Source organism: Pteropus medius, unplaced genomic scaffold, assembly GCF_902729225.1.
Source record: "Pteropus medius unplaced genomic scaffold, Ma_sr-lr_union100, whole genome shotgun sequence".
Classification (NCBI taxonomy): domain Eukaryota; kingdom Metazoa; phylum Chordata; class Mammalia; order Chiroptera; family Pteropodidae; genus Pteropus; species Pteropus medius.
Window position 1 is genome coordinate 989670 of NW_024340700.1, and position 14692 is coordinate 1004361.

The 14692-nt window shown below is 35.2% G+C and overlaps 1 protein-coding gene and 1 pseudogene across 4 annotated transcripts in view; both read right to left on the reverse strand.

The window, feature by feature from the left end:
* Positions 1-14692, reverse strand: part of PTPRK (protein tyrosine phosphatase receptor type K) — a 477924-nt gene that overhangs the window by 452795 nt on the left and 10437 nt on the right. The window lies entirely within an intron of this gene.
* LOC120618396 (uncharacterized) lies at positions 2052-2170 on the reverse strand (annotated as a pseudogene).

Here is a 14692-nt window from a genome sequence, read left to right on the forward strand (position 1 = left end):
ACTATGTGGGGAAAAACAAGAGTCGAATTCCTATTGTTCTGACTTCAGTAAGCAGCCAAATGTTAAAAGCTTTGCTATCCTCACACACACATAAAAGAACTGTTCTAATATGTGTACATTTTCTAAAACAATTTATTAAAGAAAACAATTTTTAAAAATTTTCTTCCTTTCTCCATATTCTATTACACGCCAGCTCAGTGAAGTCTAAAAGAAACTATGCATGTGTGGATGGTACGTGCATACATGTACTTATTTATGTATTTATATATACTCTAAAGAAGGGAAAGTTAACAGAATTTCAAAAGTCATAAAGCTTTTCACTCAAGAAAGCTAAGTAAAAAAGAGAGAATTTCATAAATTATATAAATGTCTAACCACTATGCTATATACCTGAAACACTAATCTTAATAATAGTTTTAAGATGCCAGAGATTGAGAGAAATAACATTAAATTCCCTTTTTTAAATGTTTTTAATTTAATTATCCTTGGCTATATAGTGAAAAAGTAAAATAATATAAAATAATATTAAATGTCAACTCTAATTGAAAAATTCAAATTAAAAAATAAAAAATAATTTTCAATATTGACTAAATGATAATATTTTGAATACATTTAGGTAAAATAAGAGTAATAATTTTTTTTTTACCTTAAAACATTAAATAAAGCAAATATGCAGTCAGAAAAAAGAATCAATACAAGAAGGTAACTGCAATGGGTAATTTTCAATGACTAAGTTTTTAACATACACACACGCACATATACTTCTACACATACCTTAAATATCTTAAATAATAGAAAGGGAAACAATTTGAAAAATAAGAATATTCAGTCATGATGCTAAAACAGAATCGCATAGGGGAAAAGTAATATGCAAGTTTGTTTTTAGATTCTCACAGAAGCAAAGATCCCAAAACCCAACTTTAATGTTCCCTATCTTGGTAAATATTACAGTTCAAACCAGAAGGTTAGGCAGCATCTCTCATCCTTACTAAGTCCCCACAAATCTATTGGGAAACCCTATCATTCTTCCCTTCAAAATACCTCTCTTACTTGTCCATGTCTCTGTCACCCTACCCTGCTCCAGCATCCCTCACCTAGATTACAATGTCCTCCTAAGTGGTCTCACCAAATTCCACTGGCCTCCTCCACATCATTTTTCACACTGTGTTCAGAGTGATCCTTATAAAACTCAAATGTCTTTCTCCCTCTTTGGTTCCACATTTTCCTTATAATAAAATCTTCATAGTTACTTATTGTATTATTATATTACTTATATAGCTAAGCTCCTCTTCAGTCCAACCATAGTGGGTTCTGTCAGTTGCTGTAATGCATTTCTGTCGAGTCTTCATACCTTCACACAGATTGTGCTCTTTGCCTAAAACCTTCTTCTCAGCTTTCTTCACACTGAGAATTCCTGTCTATTCAGTCTTTGGTTCTCAATGACAGCAAGGCAAGGACAATGTTCCTGAGAGACATCCTCCTAAGCCCCTATATTTCTTCAGGTACTTCACAAACTTGTGATAACTTAATCATTTGTAAATCTCTGTTTAACATCTGTCTGCCTTATACTATAAGGACCATGAGAACGATCCCTGATGTAAAGGACCACGTCCTCAGTACCTAAGGCATGCCACAGTGATGGTGACTCAATGTATATTTAAAGATTCATTGACAATGTCCTCCAAAATCTTGGGAGAAGAAACAAACCCAATGAGGAAGTCTCACCTTAGATTCCAATTCCAACAATATAATAATGAGGAAAAATGTAATAGATAAAAAAAATTTTTCCTAAATATTGAAGTAGAAAAGTGGAATAGAGAGTAGAGAGTCTTAAAATCCTGTCCAGTAATGTGGAAACTGAGAATAGTAATTATAAAATTCTACCTATGATTGTTATATACTTCATCTATCAAGGAATTTATCATATATTTTATACCCTAACTGCTGTACATACAGTGAGCATTTAATAAATGACTATTTTTAATATAAAGTGGTAAGCCAAAATAAAGTACCTTAAATTTATTTATTTATTTTTTAATTTATTTATTTAATGCCTACAGCACCTGGTTTTCCTAGGTGGTTTCCCATCCAAGTATTAACCAGGCCCAACTTTGCTTAGCTTCCGAGATCAAATGAGATCAGGCACATTCAGGGTGGCATGGCCATAGACTAAAGTACCTTAAATTTAATTTAAGATCTTAGGATTTAAGACCATGTCCAAATTTAATCCTTACCTGGTCCTGTCCTGGAGGATGGAATCAGAAAGACAGCAGTCTTTAAAATAATGTAACTTCCTTCATCTTGACCATTAGTAACAACATACGCAGCCTTTAAAATTATCACCACCCTTTGAAATTCGTTATCTTTGAAACAAATAAATATTGTATAAACCAACCCTAACTGCTTCTAAATTTTTAGAGGGCTTAAGTGTTATACACACAAGGTATGATAATGAACTAATGACAACGTAATGAGACATTTTTAGGTGTAGTTGTGGAATTGTTCTCATTGTACAATAAAATTATTTATAAACAGAGAAGACTATAGATAATTTCCCATGTTTATAGTGCTTGGCATCCCAGTAAACTAGTGGTTGTGGACTCAGTAAAACATTATAGGTAACAAACTTTAGCTTACTTATAAACTAAAAAGGATTACACCCAAAAAAAAAATATAACAAAAGTACTCTATGCCATAACCCTCCCACATACACAATAGCATGTTACTTTATCACTTATAAAATTGCCTTCCATCAATTGCCAAAACTGGAGATGACTACATTCTATACTAGCAGCAGTTAAGTTTTCACTTAAAGGTACAAAATAAATATGTAAGTGCCAGTCAGTAGCAGAACACTAATCTTACTAGTTTTAAGGTGCCACGGAATGAGGGAAATAGCATTAAAGAAAACGCCCCTTTTAAATGTTTTTAATTTAATTATCCCTGTCTATAACTGAAAAAATAATACATTTAATGCAAACTAGACGAAATAAAAATCCTGCTTTGAAAGGAGTAAATTTAAACTTTCACACTTAATTGAGCAAACATCAGATTGATAGTCATACATTTAAATACCTCTGTTTTCTTATTTGGGCTGAATTCTTTCCATTTCTCCTCCTTTATTTCTTACTCCATCACTCTTACCTGGTCTCTCTCAGTATTAAGAGTCTTGTTCTCTTACTTTGGATCCAAAGTTTAAGTGAGTATGACTTACCAGAAGTTCGTTTGCTTTTTCCTTTCTATTAGATGTAGCTAACTGGAGGTAGAGTGTAGTAATTCTGTGAATCATTTTGAAATCTGAACTGCAGGACACTTTAAAAGAATGTTTTTTTATAGTTTGAAGTATTATTTTTTTTCTAAAAATGAGTTGTTTTTTAACATGTTGACTGACGTAAGTCCTCTAGAAAAATTTCTCATGAATAGGTATGGGGCTTTGCTATTAGCATACTGTTTATATCTGAAAGTGTGAAAATCTAAAACGATTCATTCTCTCAGGAACTGTAAATAAATCCACTGAAACTATACTCCTCCTATTTCTTTAAAACTCTCTTTTCTGTCAAATTTTTAAAAGATAAATCACATCTAGCTTTCATTCCAAGAATTTTTAACTTCCAAAGTATGGACAGTGCCTAGTGTCAAAACAGGCAGTCTTCTCCACTTGGGCTCCTGGATGAGGAAGGGCCTTCAGGCCTGAGCCCCTCTGCGGGGGGGCCCAGGAAATCTACATTTGGTATTTCTTTGAGAAACTTCAGACTCTTCCTGCCCACTTACACTAACCAGAGCCCTCCAACCCACCGGGGAGACATTTACTCAGTTCAATAAACAACACTTGGCGAAGAGCCTTCCTCTATCTAATTTGCATCCCAATATCTTCCCTCTGCTTTTAGGAAGACTGGACTCAGGGGCTGCTGGGGAATAGAAGTATCAATGCTCCTCTGTCCAGATAACTTCATTGTTTCTCTAATGCTGAGAAATATGTTTAATTAGGATAATGTTCATAATGTGAAGCCTTCAAGACTTGTGTGGTTATGCCATATTAACATACAAAATATCTATATTTTTATCATTATATCCTGGAATTAAACCACAGAATAAGTGCAGAATAAAAAAAATGTATCTTAAGAAGTTTGGCTCATGGCCACATAGAAAGATAAAATGATTGAGAGAATGGCAGAAAGATAGAAGACAGGTAGCAAATAGATAGCTACTTTGCTAGATATATGTTTATTTATTGAAATAACTCCAATTCACAAGTTTTATAATAAATTGGGGGTTTCATTTGTTTTTTGTTCCTTTGTTGTTGTTTTTAAGTCCTGGATATCTTTTTATTCAGAATATTTTAGATGTTCTATTGAGTATAACCATGGCTATGTCAATTTTTTAAATCAAGTTTTATTTTCACAGTGTTATTTTTTTAACCAACATGTAGTTTATTTGAAGACAAATGTGAATGAGTTTGTACAGATATGTCCAAAGTACACTGCCTTCTGTTGTTTTGTCAAGAGTAACACCAAAATAGGAAGAGTAAATATAAATAAATAGCTTGTTTATTCACCATAACATCTTATCATAAACAAGAAAAAGACTATAAAAAGTATTTAACAGGAATGCTCTCCACTTGTGAAACACTGAATTGTAGGCTTTTGAGTTTGACAAATACTTTATAAGGCACTTAATCTGACCATCACTAGTCAAACGTGGTTGTCAGTTAGTGTCTGAAGAACCAAAGAACAAGTCATTGTAATAGCAATAATTTATACTTGTATAGCTCCTTCAAAGTTGGAAAAGCATATTCATATAAATTACCTTATTTGATCCTGTAAATAGGGTAGTAGTGGCATTATCCCCACAATAAGGAAGCAGGTCCAGGTAAATTAAGTCACTCATTTATCAAATTAAGCAAACCTTGTGCTCTTAATAGTCTACCAGAACTTCCACAACATAATAGTTAAAGAATGATCTTGGAGTCTATCCAGTGTGACTTTGGGCACATCATGGATCTTGGGCTACACTTCATAGGACTACAGTGAGCATTATATGAAATAAGTATAGTGGCTTTCTTGCTTTTTTTGGTCAGACCCACAATGAGAAGTCATTTCACATTGTGACCTATTATACAGACATAAATATACATATATACATATGTATAATATTATATATACATATAAATTTAATTAATACTTCCTTTATGAGATGCATCTTATTTTTATTATTGTTGTTGCTATATACTCTTCTATTTCATGTTCTTTTAAATAAGTTGGTTGCTACCTACTGGATTGAATTGAGTACCCACAAAATGGGTGGTTAAATGTAGTTTGGAAATACTGAGCTCATGCTTAAAAAGTACTTCAATGTTAGACCCAGTAAAAACTAAAATGTTAGCTATTGAAAATAATATTTCTAAAAGTAAATATTTCTATAGGTTAGTGGACCTAAAACATTTTTCAAAAATACATACTTTTTGCCCTTGAAGTGACAGTCTAGAAAAGACATGTAAACAGCTCAGGAAATATAGACCAATGTCTTCAGTTTCTGGAGCAGAATCAGGTAAAACCCTTGCCCATGCATTGTTGTGTCACATCATCAGGCTTCAATAAAGAAGTGACTAAATATAATGAGAAATGAATTACAGATCTTTATCAGACCCTCCTGAATGCACGATGTTGAGATACAAAGGAATTAAAAGCATAAGTCGTCGTCCAAAAACAGATGTTCTAAAGCAGGTCATCTGGGGTAATGTAATCAACCACGGGATTATGTCAGAATTGAGGGGCGGGAAGGTGCTTTCATTCCAATCCTGTGGTCACTGTTGATAAGGCTTCCAGTCTTATGAATTACAATTTTCCTAACATAATTAAATCTTTGATGATACTTAAGATAATTCATTCTGAATATCGATTAATTGGTCTAAGTATTATAGGCATAAAAGACACTGAGTTTAAAGTCTACTGACCCCAGGTTATAGAGTAGAAATGGATATTATAAAGTAAACCCTTGAGAGTTTATATTAACATAGGCCTCTTTCTTATAAACATTTTTAAGTGCAGAAAAATAAAACTTCTAGTCAATTTACTACTACACCTTTATTAATACTAAATATTTGTCTTTATCTCTCCTCCTACTTTGTTTCAAGGGAGAGAGACCACTAATTGAGAAGAATTAAAATCCCTATTTTGTTTTGAACAGATTGGGTAAATTATGTTATGGAACCTAATTTTAAGTTGTAAAGTTTGGAATGCTTCCAAATTCTTGAAATTGTTCTCATGAGAAGGAAAATAGATTTTTCTCCCAGATATGAGATGAAAGATTTTATGTATGTTATGCAGAGAAAAATCATAGAGAGAGAAATCCATATTGCCAAAATAAGTCACTTGGGGACTTTTCGGCACTCTGTCATATAATTATTCAACTCAAACACATACATACATTCTTACCAAAAAGGGGGAAAAAATATATGTATACAACATATTAACAATCTGCCAATTTCCAAAAAAAAAATCTTAAAATAGACTCTAAAGCATAAATATCTTTTAGATAATAACTTCTTTGTGGCAGAGCCTAATGAAGGTATAGAGGGCACAGGAATTTTTATTTAGCACTGCAGGATTAACCTACAGGACATTTTTTAGAGCTTAGAATAGTCTTGTCTTATGGAAATAAATGTTATAAGAACATGTGTTAAAACGACATTCATTTGTTTCAAGGGGAGAAATCTGGAGACGTCTCTCACTCCCCCACGTTTCTGAAGTCACTTCATCTCCAAAGTGAGCTCTGTTGACTGGCGGCATAGGTCCCAAGCCAGTGGCTAAGAATCAGAAAGTCAGACTCTTTGGCTCTAGCGCACCCATCTGTGATGCTATCAGGTCAGGATTGGGCCAAAACAACATTCATTTGTATGTGACATTGGTAGAGATTAAATAATAAATATTTTAAGTCAAGTAAAATAATCAGAAGTAAATTTAGTTAACAATTGATAATTCCATGGAAAATAATAAAAGATCATTACACCAAGAGCTCAAAGAAATTGATAATAAAAATGTTTTTTTCATATATATCTTGTAGATGTTAACTTCATACACTCAAAAAAAAAATCCATCAAAGTAAATAACATAGAGCAGAATGGTATGCAAATCCATTCACTTTCACTGATAATGTTTATTCTTCCAATATTTCTGAATAACTCAAATGCTGGGTGCTCTTATGGGTCACAAAAGGTATCTTATTACAAAGATTATATAATAATTTTCAAAATGTATTGGCTGGGAACCCACCACCTACTGTGTAATATTCTGGAAAAGATGGTCATTAGCTTAGAAGGGTACTGTAATTCAAAGGTTTGTAAAAGCTTACTCTTTAAGTAGACTTAGCAGGGATCTAAGTAAACAGTCCTTAAGGAGAGTTTAACTACTCACACCAACACCTAAGACCAAAGATATTCATCCTGTGCAGTGAAGAAACTAGAGCGAAGCATAAAGACATTCTTCTTCTTGGGACTTTTCCTAAGATTAGGTTCTGTAATGAATGCTCCAAAAGCCTTCTGACACCTGCATTTTATATTTATGAATCTAACCTATTGATAACTAAATCCTCCTAGTCTTTCTCATTCTAAATTCTGCTCTATTGGGAATTACAGGAGGGCCCATAATTAAAGAGAATTCAATCACTGGACCCCTCATACCCACATCCAAGATTATAATGTATTGAGTGGCCTGCTGGAGCCAGCCCTTACTAGCTCCTAATAGTCGATTGTTAAAATTTTCAGCAATTTTGAGAGCCGGTTGTTAATCACAATCATTTTTAATAGAAACTTTCATTTGAATAGATTATACTTAAAGGCATTAACTCCAAAGTCATCACCTTCTAATTGTTTTACTACATTTTACTATGACTATATCATATGTTCTTGAGGTTACTTACTTCTCTTATACCTGTATGATGGAAGTACTGTACACTATTGTGCTAACACACATCTGTTCTCAACGCTGATCAATAATGTCACATTGGTGTGCTGGCTGGAAAATTACTGCTTGGCTATCGCCCATGGGAACATAACGCTCTAACAATAAGCTTTCTGCTTCTGTACCCCCGCTTGCTCAACCGACCTGTGGGTTGACAGTTAGTCAAAAGAAGAAAAATAGACTTGTGTGTTCAAACAGGATGAAGAATAGGGGTTTAGGGCTTAAAAACCCTGTACCTCTACATTCCGGGGCTGCTTGATTTGGGGTCTGCGTACCCCTGGCAGACCCTGCTGGCTGAATAAAGAATGTGTTTCCTATAACTCACTGATTTCTGGTGGTCCGTGTGTCTATCAGGTGCTGGTGGCTACAACACTGGTAATTTGAAATGAGCCACAGAGAGTATTTACGCTGTAGAAATTGCCAAATGCTAACCCCTAAACTTTGGTGTGTTTTTTTTTTTTTCGAAGAGTCAATTGTTAAACATTTCCCGCCATCACCATTACTTCCTCATTTTCTCATGAGCACTGTGTGCCCAGTCTTAGGAGTTTCCTCATTCATGGCCTTCTCACTCAAAACCACCTAACTAATCACACCGGGGTGAGTGACTGTCCTTTCCTCATATCCTGACGGTACTCATACTGTACCTCCCACTCTGAATTATAACTTATTTCTAGATATCCCAACTAGTCTATGAGAGCCTTGAGTACAGAAATTGAGTCTAGTTTTTCCTCTTTTCATCCTCTGTATTAAACACCCTGCCTGGCAGAAAATGGACATGCATTAAATACGGGCATACTTTGGAGATATTGCAAGTTCAGTTCCAGACCACCACAATAAAGCAAGAATCTCAATAAAGACAGTTGTAACCTTTTTGTTGGTAGAAGGTCCTGCTTTCAATGTGTAAAAATGCCTGTATTGGTGAATGTAACCAAATTAACAAGAAAAGAATGAAACAAACTCTGTCATATACATCGTATTCAATGAAGAGGCCACTAGGTCACCAGCCTAATAGGGATCCTCTGAATCAATCATATGAATGTACAAATCAATGTTGCCTGCCCTAACGAGGTTTTGCCAAAAAGAAAGTGCTAATAACTTAGACTGGTATCACCTATTTTAACAAGCTCAAAGGATATTACATTTGACATGCTATCACTAAAGTTCAAGTCTATTGCCGTAATGTACAGAATAAATATATCCTTTTTGTCATTGCTCACATAAAAGACAACGTTTGCTATAGCTGTGATCCCAACAATAGATGGGGTTGTCAACAACAATTAAAGTCTCCACCTCAAAGAAATATCTGCGTTCAAGGCACAGGCACTGGAAAAGGTAAAAGGTAAATGCTAATATGACATCCTGCCCCTCCTTTCTCCCTAGCCATTACTTGACTGTATTTGAAAGCAACATGAGACACTCTTAATAAAATTACATGCTTATCTAAAATGTGTTGGCAACTGGAGAAGTTTGTGGTAAAATTATGAATAAGCGACGTGGGTGGATAGAATGCTCCTATCTACTATTATCCTGACTCAAACTGTGAGCAAACAGCTGAGAGACTAGAAAAGATCTTAAATGGATACTTACGTGAACAGCATGTATCTGTGGGAAATTCAAAGCTCTTCCCATGGATTCCTGTATCTAAGTAAAGGAGTGAACATCAGCCCTCAAAGTTACTCCCAGGTCTCACCTGGGATCTACATTCCTGATAAGAATGGGCCAGGAAAGGACACAATCTACTCTGCAGAATTAAGAGACTGCCTTAAGAGGAAGGAGTGAGCACCTGGGTTCCTCTGGCGATATTTGTGGTAACATTTGCAGGTTTATGGGTTTCTCCAACTCTCTCATTCTCCAACTCCAACTCCCTCATGCAAACAGTTGGGAAGCCACAGCCTGAACCACACTGATTAGAATTTATAGTTCCTGAATATATTATTAAATTTAAGTTATCAACATAAGAAATGTCCAAACCTGTAAAGAATTTAAGAGTTTATTTGAGCCAAAACTGACGATAGTTGCCAGGAAGCAAGATCTAAAATGCTCTAGAGAATAACAGTCTTGCAGTTTCTTTTATGCATTTGAAATTAAGGAGGGAACATAAAAAGATTATATGAAGGTGGGAGAGAGCAATCAGAGACTGGATTACAAGATTATGTGCTTTCTTAAGAGTGGTTACCCCTTCCAGGGGTATTACTTCCGGCATTTAAAGATGTATTAACCTAGAAGCACAACAATGATATACAGGGCTTGCTTAAAAACTGTTCACTGAAAAAGTTATAGACCTAGGGAGTGACTACCCACCAAGACCTTCCGGTTAGGAATGTATGACTTATTACAATAACCTTTTTTGTTCACAAAGTATACTTATACTGTCTATTACACAGTGTTTTCATTCCATACACAGGTCTGTCATACTCAATCTTTTTCTGCTTCAGTATCCTTTAGATATTTGTTGTGACACATGCAAGGACAAATCTGCTTTCCATATAACTGGATCATGATTCAGGGGCCCAGAACAAGCAGTACAGTTATGCATCCCCTCTTCCGAGAGGTTCCATATTCAAGTTCACATGTGCTACAGAAGTTCAACTTTTAATTTTTAATTTTTTTATTGATTATGCCACCCCAAAATATGCTTCTATGGGTTACTAATTATTTTAGGCTGGTTAATTTTACATAGCAGACCTGAGAGAAGCCTGAAAACCAAGTAGAGGTTACCCATTGTAAAAGAACATTTACATTTGTAAGGGAAATCTCCATGTGGAAGGTTGTTTCCCCCTCAGGGTACTTAGGCTGCTTCCAATGCCAATTAATAGGCATAAATCTGCATAACAATCTCACCCTTGTTTTCTGTGCTTTTCCCCAGTAACCCCTAACTGACTCTCCACCCTCAGCATCATCTTCTTTCTTTAATTGCAAGTAGTATTAAGGTATTCTCTTGAGTTATTCAATGTTCTTAGGTTTCCCATACATATGGTATATATGTTATTTATCTTTGTTTTTCTCCCGCTAATGCATGTCATGTTATTTTGAATATTAATTCAGCCAGAAGAATTTTCAAGGGTAGATGATTTTTTCTCCCTGACTATGTACCACGAACACAACACCTTAAGAAACTAAACTGTGGTTGAAAAAAGGAGTTCTAAGGAAAGTCACCTCACAGGGTAATCTGATTATAAATTCCTAACTGGGCCCCTCAAGGTGGGTAGTCATGCCCCAGGCATACAACTTTACTGAAAGGCTTATCATTTGCCTTGAGCCAGCCCTGTTCATTGTTCTTGTTGCATCTAGGTTAAGGAACCTTTGAAATAACAGAATACCCCTAAAGGGGTCATTAACCCTCAAGAGAGCACATGTAATCTTTATCCAGTAATATAATCTCCACCTTGCTTTCTCCAATCTTCCTTATGTCCCCTTTCCTTAATTTTGAATGCATAAAAGAAGTTGCAAAACATATTCTTTGGATTTTTGATATCTTGCTCCCCTGTATATGGTGTCAGTTTGGCTCAAGTAAACTCTTATAAAAAAAGTTCTCTACAGGTTTGGACATTTCTTACATTAACAAAATGAAGAAGAGCTTATGAAGACACCTGCTGCCACCACAATCACAAAGACCTATATTAGTAGTAGCATCCATTCAGGATACAAAACTGAATTATGGTAAATTAAATATTATGAGCATTTATTTTATCAAGATTCAAACCTACAGTGCAAAGAGCACTGATAAGAAAGTTGACAGGAATTTTTCATTATATCTGGAGAGCAAATATTTTCATAAATATAACACATGGAAAGTAGAAGATTGTTCGATTACAGCTAGAGGAGATACAGCAAGAAGGGGAAAGAGTCCTGGAAATCTGACACTTGAATCGAACATGAAATCCTTGTTGAGGTTTATCGAGGCTTTCCACTGCATTGATTGACTGGCAAAGAGCAGCTCTGCAAGTGAGCTAAGAGTTGTCAAAAATTTAGCCAACCCTAAGCTCCACAGCACCAGACTGAAATGGCTTTATCCTGTTGACAGTGGCTTGGGGTTTAAATGTATTTGAAGCTACCTTGGCTAAAGAAACTACCTTGGCTAAAGAAGATTAAATATCAACAGAAAGCTTCAAAAAAGAAAACAAAAACATTATCTAGAATTCATAGGTAAATGATGTTCCAAATGCCAGTAACGCATTTACTTAGCACGTGTCAAATGCAAATATGGCAGTGAGGATATCCTTTTCTCATTCTACATATAATCTTTGGGAAAACAACATTTTTTAGGAGCCAAGAAATCCTCTCTTATCTGCTGCTTAATTCTAATGTTGTCATTTTGAAATCTGAGTACAGCTCCTAGACAGGACATTAGTCTCACTGGGATGGACACTTAACAGAATATAGATCACACTCCTCAACTTTCTGGTGAATTCCCATTTTAATCTTATTCTCAAATTAGAGTTTTCGTAATTCAGCTGAGATTAAATCTCTCCAGGGGGTAAGGAGGTTTGTTGATACCCAAAATGTTGCACCTTCTCCAACCTACGTAAGACTGAATGAATAAAATGTGCCAAGCACTCTTTTAAACTTCTTTCAGTATTCCTCAAAACAAATATCTGGGATAAGTACTTGAATTATTCCACTTTACAATTGTGGAAACTAAAGGAAAGTGGTTAGATCATGCAGCAAGAAAATGTTGGAACGAGCATATACACTCAGGCAGTCAGGTTCCAAAGTCTGTGATCTTAAAATTATGCTATATATTCTATGAGCGTTCTTTGCTTAAAGATAAAATGGACACAATACATTGGTGACTTGACTAATATAAAAGAATTTTCTAAATTTCTACTTTTGATTTGGCTTAGAAACTATTTGCACATCTCCCAAATTAACTTTTCTCCTTAATTCACACACTGCAAGTCACATGGGTCTCTTTTAATATAGACATTCAAAACCTCTATTTTCTGGTAGGGCAATGGGTGTATTTAAATGACAATAGTGTTGCCTCCTCAGAATGAATGACCAAAGCACCAGGAATAGAATTTACTCTGCTTCCAAGATGCAGGTGCAGGGGCGGTTCTGGGTTGGGTCACAGTCTGCCCTGATTCTGGCTTCTAGTCTCTCCACTGGCCTCTGACCTCTCTCTTTAATAGCTTCCCACTACTCTGGACAACACGCTCTACTGAAGCAGCAGAGAGAAGGCTGATGAGAATCAGGGCGGCAGCGGCAGTAGATAAGCATCTGTAGGTCACAGCAAATTGGACTCTGCGGCAGAACAACCAGGGGCTCTGCATACGAATGTTCACATAGTGGATGCACATTAACACTGTCCTCCATGAAGAGGCCCTCCCCATCAACCTTCCTGATCCTGTTTCCAGAGGGAAAGTAAGTGACTGTGAGCTTCCAGAAAACAAACGTGCTCTCTGCCCGACTTGTTTATATTAACAATGACTCAACTTTGGGGAAATTCCATCTGGCGGAATTTTGTGTAATTCTTTTTTGGTAGCCTTCAGGCTTTTTATGTGTAGACTCAAGGATACAGAAAGACTACTAATGCACTGTATTAACCCAGACAAGTTCTAAAGTGGAGAAACCAGTAAATTGCAAGAGACAGACTGGGCTTTGAGATTTGCCAAGTCACAGAGGTATGGTCAGTTACAAAATAGCCCCAGTTCACCTATCAATCACTAGATGTGGAGCTATGCAATGATCACCACTCCCTCTATAATCATAAAGTCACATGTGCTCCCAAAGCAAAGAGACAATACTTGGCTTGCTTGCCAGAATACCCAGAACCTGACACAGTAATGACATATTAGAAACTCAAAGATATGTGGAATGGAAGAATAAACAGAGATAAAACCAGAATCATGCTCTCACTAAGTAGGCTAATCAGCTCAAATAGCAAGAGTATTTTTTTTTTTTAAATGTCTTCATGACAATATTCCAAAAAGAAAAACTATACACACAACTGGCCATATATGATCACAGTCCTTAAAACGTGTGTTTAAAATTTTTCAGTGAAAATATTTTCTAACCACATTTTCTAATCATTTTGTTAACATAGCCAGTTAAAATACAAAAACTATTTTGTAGCAAGCATCAGAGTAAAATTTACTTACATATATAGAGGAAATACATATATGTGAAGATGAATTTGGGGAGCCACATTTTATGATATGTAACAAAACTATTCAATGCTCACAAGAACCTTACTGACTCATCTTTATCACACCACTTTCCCAAAAAACTCAGATGTGTAAACAACTTGGATATGTAGTATAACTAAATATACAAATATACAAAGCAGCTATTGTTTTCATTTCCATACCTTAGCATATACTGTGCCTTCGACAATAATTTATTATCAAAATTTATATTCCCAACAAAAATAATTTACATTTTTGATAGTTTACAATTATTTTTAAAAAGTACTTTCACATATATCCCTCATTTTACCTTTAAAAGTGTCCTACTAAGTAATTAGAAAAGATACTAAAATCACTGTCATTGTAATATTATCATTTCAGTGATAAGGAAATTAAGGTTTAAGCAGAAAGGAATTATCTCCAAATCTCAGAGCTAGAAAGTGACAAAGCTAAGATTGGAACAGTGTCATAGCAAGCCCAATGCTCTTGTGCACTAAAATGATTTCATACATAGATCTCCAAAGAAGCCTTTTGCTCTCTCTGAAACAGGTTGTTGTCCATCCCTTCATTGCATACATTTCCTAAGTATTTAATGTAGTTAATATA